Source organism: Motacilla alba, chromosome 10, assembly GCF_015832195.1.
Source record: "Motacilla alba alba isolate MOTALB_02 chromosome 10, Motacilla_alba_V1.0_pri, whole genome shotgun sequence".
NCBI classification, from domain to species: domain Eukaryota; kingdom Metazoa; phylum Chordata; class Aves; order Passeriformes; family Motacillidae; genus Motacilla; species Motacilla alba.
In genome coordinates this window covers 12,150,308-12,156,629 of record NC_052025.1, presented here as the reverse complement: position 1 = coordinate 12,156,629, position 6,322 = coordinate 12,150,308, and positions in this window count along the sequence as shown.

Sequence of the window (6,322 nt, the reverse complement as noted above, 5' to 3'; positions counted from 1 at the left end):
AGTATTTTATTAAATATCTCACCCCTCTGTAGTTCTTGTCAAATAGTTCCATTGCTTATTTAATTATTTAATTATTTTTAAATACACAGCACAGTACCTTGTGCAAATATGAAGCATTGATGTTGGCAGCAAATCAGTTTCTGTTTTCAGTGATGACAGAGTTTATACCATGGTTCTCTTCACTGGATAAATCCTTTGTGACTAACATGTCCAGATAGACAGCAGATACCAAATACCAAATTTCTACTAAATACTCGTTAAATACTAAGTTATTATTAAATTGCTAAAAATCTGCATCAGAACTAGCAGCTAGTTGAGGGACTATATAAGCAGGGGCCTATATGGAAATATATTTGGTAATAAGGTCAATGCTTGTCATCATTGTGCCCTGCCAGTGTTTTGGGTACTCTGCATGTTAGGACTGAGAAAGAAGGTGGAAACTTGTTTGGTCAAACAGTACACCTCAGTTCTCAGGGAATAAAAAAGCCCTTGCAGAGTTGTCTTGGATGAGCTGATAAATAGGGAGCTGTAGCTTGCTGATAACTGAGGGATTTGTAGAGCACATCGAGTCACAGGAACTGTTAAGGGCAGTTGGGCCAAGTCTGCTCACAGTGAACCTTTCTTCTCATCAGAACAAAAGCTCTGTTGTCTATCCCAGGCTGTCCAGTATCTTCACCTTTGGGGACTGTGCCTTTTCTAGAAGCACAGATAAAAAACAATGCACCTGCTTCCCATGAGATATGTCCCAACAGTCATCACTTTTTTGTGGCTGTCTTGGTCCTAAGCACTATGTAATACTGTCCAGTGATGCTTCTTTTTTCCCCTTGCTTTTTACACTGTCACTCACATATTCCTTAGTGCACATCATCAGACTAGAAGCCATAAATCACCTCTGTTTCTATTTCTTCTCTAATGCTTCCAAAGATCTCTTGTACTGACTTCTAAAAACAGCTGGAGCTGCACCATCACTCCATTTTAAGCTCTGAATTGTGTTAGCCATTACATTGGTTCCACACGCTGCTTGGGTGGAGACATCAGTCAAAATTCCCAACACGGCCAGGAATTCCAGCTTTGTGTAAGTGGCAGTGACTTTCTAATTTTTAACAACATTACACTAAAAAAGAGGCTGTTTCCCAGAGCAATTTACCACGAGGGGAAAAATGGAAATACTGTTTGAGGATGACCTTCCACCCCGGTGATCTGGGGGTGGCGTTGGCTGACGTCTGTTATTGCTCAGCTTTCCTGTGGCAGTCGAGTGCTTTGTCACTGCTACTAAACAGAAAACCCCTGAGCTCACTGAACAGTTTGTGAGGGGTTTGGGAAATGGCAGAAGGATTTATGAATGCAACTGCAGAACAAAGTATTCCTCAAGTTTACCTGAGACAAACGTGGGTCCTTTTTGAGCAGATTAGAATGCGTTGGTTTTAACAATTTCTTCAATCTGAAGTGCTATTCCTGACGCCAAGATCCTGAGAAAGAGAGAAGGAGAGATAAAAAAAGAAGGGAATTACTTTGCAGCACTCCAGCATGGGAGCAGAAAAAAGTGTTGTTTTGATTGTCTCCAAAAGAGAGGCAGTGCTGTAATTCTGTTTCGTTTTCGTCCACAGAACTTGAAAAGATTTTTCCTAGAAATGTGTAATGGGACTGTCAGAAAACAGAACCCTCCCCTTCCCAGTAGTTTCCTGCTGAAGTCATTTAAGGCCTCTCACAGCTTTCATCTGTGTAGGCACTGAGAGCTCATGGGCCAAGATTTTTTTTTTTTTTCAAAGGGAATACTAGCAAACTGAAGCACTTTTTAAAAAGTCGTTAGGAACAAAAGTTGGAAGTTTCTCTGCATGTGAAGCTGGCTCTCCACCTAATCAGTTTCTCATTTCCGTTCTGTTTCCGCCAGCCCCAGTGAAGTGGCTGTAGGTGTTTTTCTTGTTTTAGGTATTGCTAAAAGCATGTATGAGAGCTGCCCAAAGGGGCGGAGGGGGAAGTTGTTCCTTACTTCACTTCTGGGACTGTCTGTTCAGGGCTTTACACAGGAGGTGACTTGGAAAGTCTTGTGAATTCCATTTACTGTGCCCTCAGACCTGATGATCACAGTAGGCTGAGCACACAGAACCTGCTCTGCAGGCAACGACCTTATGCAGTAACTATTTAGGAAAAAAAAAATCCCTTTGTGGAACTGGCAGATAGCCTGCATTTGCAAAGATGGGAATTTTTGTTGGTTATAAATACAGTGTTTAACACAATGATCAAGGCAATGTGCTCTTGGAAGAAACCATTACTACTCTGAATAAATGGATGTCACTATGCATGCGTTTTCTGGTTGGACTGAATTCAAGCCTCCCATTCTGAAATGGATAGCTTTTTTGGATTGCATTCACTTGTCTCTCAGACAAATCTGTAGTGTGGATTTGTTCCTTAGATGAATGATACACATTTCATCCGGTTTCTTTCAAGCTGAACTCTGCCTGGCACAAGAATGATAGATGTTTTTTTATTTCTCCTTCTGTTTAGAAGACCATGTTGTATTGTGAAAGATGAACTTCATTCCCAAGAGAGATGAAGTGCATTCAGAGGTGGATTTACTGGTGCATGTTTGTAATGCTACAGCAGTGCCGCAGGCACCTCATCAGACAGCATGCACTGGGGTAGTCTTGAGTCTTAGTCATACTGCATGTATCAGCTCTTCTGTAAAGCTTTAATTGGAAGTTATGTGTCCTTAAAGCCTAGAGGAGTCTTCTCTCTAGGGAGTGAATTCCCCTATCTCATTTTACTATTAGTCTTTGGGGATAGTACAATATACAAGTATAATATACAAGTATTTCAGTCTTGGTGCATGAAGAGCTTCCTGATGTTAGCTGGCTATTATAAATTACACATGCATTGAAGAGAAGAAAATGCTAGTATTTAAGTAGGCCACCAGCATGCTGTTAATGCAATTCACTGCGCTCATATGACACTTAAAGTGTGTATTTGCATTTGCTATGAAACTGTGCATACCTAATGTGTAATTTTTGGGGCTTTCCTTGATCCAGTGGATGAAGAAGCTCTGTGACTTGAATACAGCCTAAAGAACAAATTTACTGCTTTGAATTAAACTACTGATCAGGTCCCAGGATCATATTTGGGACTGCTGAACTAATCAGTACACTTGGAGAAAAACTAAAGTTCACTCCCAGCATCTGACCCTTATCCTGCAGTGCTAGCAAGCCCTGAGCATTACCTGTCCCAGTCACCTCCCCACAACCCATCTGTCCTTGTGATGAGACCATAAGATTGAGGTCAGCTAGACAAGATGTTCTGTGGCCTTTTTGATAAGGGCTGATGAGGCCTGAAGTGAGAACATGGCACTTTTAGATATTCTGGATTCAGGTTGTCTGCAAGGGCCATCTGGAAAGGAGAAATTAGGTTGTAGCTCAAGACCTGTTTCAAGGAGTGGCCTTCTCAAGTACAATTTCAGCAAACCTGCTTAATTTGCTATGGTTGTGTTTGTGCTGAAAGCTTATCCAGCCTTTCCCAAGGCTTTAGATCTTTACCTGCTTGCTAAGGTATTCTTGTTTGTCTGTCTTATTACTGGAGTTATTCTTGTTGCTTAATTACAGTGTTGGCGAAAGTTCTTGTCATTCTGAAAACAAGATTTGAACTGAATCCAAAGACTGTGGAGTTGGTACAGCTGTATGATGGGGAGGAACTGGCACATGCTTTCTAAGATTTGAAACTATTAACCATATATTCAAGGAAATGGCATCTGAAATGTCCTTATTCCAGGTGATAACTGATAATTTTAAACAAGTGCAGATTTTTATTACAGCTTCTGTCAAGAGGCTAAGACTGGCCAACCCTAGCCAACTAGCTAGCTCATTTGTGAATTAGCAATGATATTTAGAAATGCCTGGTCTACTTTACTGTGATATGTACATACTCTGGTAAAGATTGATAATAGGAAAGTTGTCACTCAGAAGCCATTCTGCCAGAATGTCTGTCTGCTGTTTGGCGCCTTGTGTATCGAATGGCGCCAGTCACCACAAGTCACCGGGGGTGACCTAATGACCAGTCACCACTAGTCACCACCTAGTCTCAGGGCAGCAGCATTTTTGTACAGAATTCCTTTCTGTGAAAGCCCTTCTAAGAATCAGCAGAACAGCTGGCTCAGTAACTGAGGCATACAATGCACAGGGGTGACAAAAAACTGTACAAGCAATGTAAGCCTTCCTTGTGAAGAACAGAACAGTCAGAGCTGCTGGCAGAATGAGAGTGTCAGTGGCCGCCTAGGTTAGGGGAGGATGGGGTGTGTTCAATGAGGGGGACAGTGTTTGTTTAGGTTTTTTCCTCCTGGGACTACTTTAGCATTTCAAGCACGTTTGGGAACTTTCTTTTCCCCCAGTGGTCTGAGATGTAAACTGGACAGTGTGTACAGATCTGAGAGAATAAGACCTAGCAATGCTTCAGAAAAGCAGTTGCATATTCTATAATGACAGCTTTGTTTCTGGGTGCCTGTGTAGACTCAGTTTTTGTTTGCTGACTTTTCTTTCAGCTTAAAATACACAAGAAGATGCCTGTTGGGGCTGAAAAACCCTGAAGATAGACAAAATTGTAGAGTAAAATGCAGCTGAAGCCAGCCTTGTCTGGGGAGTCCCTATGTGTGCTGTATCCCAGGGAACAGCTGGGGTCTGCTATTGACACCATTACGAAACTCACATTACTTTCCACCTGACTGTATGCTTAGTGTTTATGCCCTGTCCAGCAAAATGGAGAGCTGATGCTTGTCTCCTTTTCACTCAGTGTCTGTGGGAAGGTAATTTAGAGCAGCATTTGCCTGAGTCACTTTGTCACAAGCCCATTCAAAAGGCATTTGCTCCAAGATGAGGAGTAGACACAAAGGGACATACTTTTACAAGTTGCTATTCAGAGATCTTGAAACATACATAGCTTTGAAGGAAAAGGCTAAGACCCTGAAAATAACTGGCCAGGGTAATGGAAATTGTTAAAAGAATGATTGGGAGCAGCCACAACCATTTCCAAAATCTGCATTCATCAAGCTGAAAAATGAGCCTGGTGGTAGCAGTACCTCCAGATGGCCAAGGACTCCAAGGAATATTGGTAATCCATCCATTTGCCTGGTTGGAATCTTGTCCACACACCAGCTCAGGGGGGCACTCCAGAGTGGCTCCCAAAACCCCAGGCACTGAGCTGCAGGGGACTCGGGCTCCCCAGCAGTCTGACAGTGGCCAAGGAAGCCGCAGGTGCAGGGGAGCTCTGTGTGCAAACCTGGGATGGTGATGTTAACTTGGCTTGTCCAGAGCCACTCCAGACCCTGCATTCCAGTGCCTGTGTGTGCTGCCAGTGTGGCTGGGTGTGTGCCAGCAATTAGGGACCCCAGGAGGTCTCTGAAAACTGATGTACAGGCTTGTGCAGCTTTCCTTGCAACACAACTTTTCCCAGCAGAGTATGATGGCTGTAACATAGGAGGGAGCTTTGCTCTATGCATGCCAAGCACCCTTATCTCTCAAGTGCCCTAACTAACATAATTAGATTAAATTAAGAGGAATTGGGCCTAATATGGTCTCTGTCTTAGATTCTGCCACTCCTTTTCAGACCCAGAGGAAGGACTTTGAGTCCAAAAACCTGTCTGTTCTTTCCAATTATATTAACTGGCCTAAAAAAGATTTTTTTTGTTTATGTTCTTTTTCTACAATCTCTGTTTTACTCTTGCTATGATACAATTGTTAGTTCCATCCTGGAATGATTGGCATGTATGTAAATTGGAATAAAAGGATCTGAACTGTTAACTAAGTCAAAAAAAAAAGCAAGCTATGCATTAGTGTAAGAAAGCTGTCATTAAAGGGGAAGTGTTTTTTAATACAATTAAAAGTCAAAGCACTAGAATAACTGAAACTATCCTAAATGTCCCCTCGCAATACATCAGCACTGTGAAGTGAGGTGTGTGTCACCTGCATTAGCAAAGTAAAGGTGCCAGGGACAGAGACATCCTCTCTCTTCTATTTAAGTAAATATTTAAAAGACAAAAAAACCTCCTCTCCAGTATGGAACTGAAATGTGCTACAGAATGATTCACATCAAATAAATAAATGCTTTTCAGTTGCAATCATTCCCTATTGAGTTGAAGTGGTATTATGCTGTTTTAATCTCATCAGTTCCAGAAAGCACGCACAAATGAAAAGAAGTGATTTTAACACTGTAGGAGGGGAATAGCAGCTTGTGCAGAGCATCCAGCCAAAGGAAGAGGAATAATTTTACAATGATTGACCTCAATTCTATGCCAGTTTACAAATTCCACTACAATTAATTTCATTATAATTTCTCCACTTCA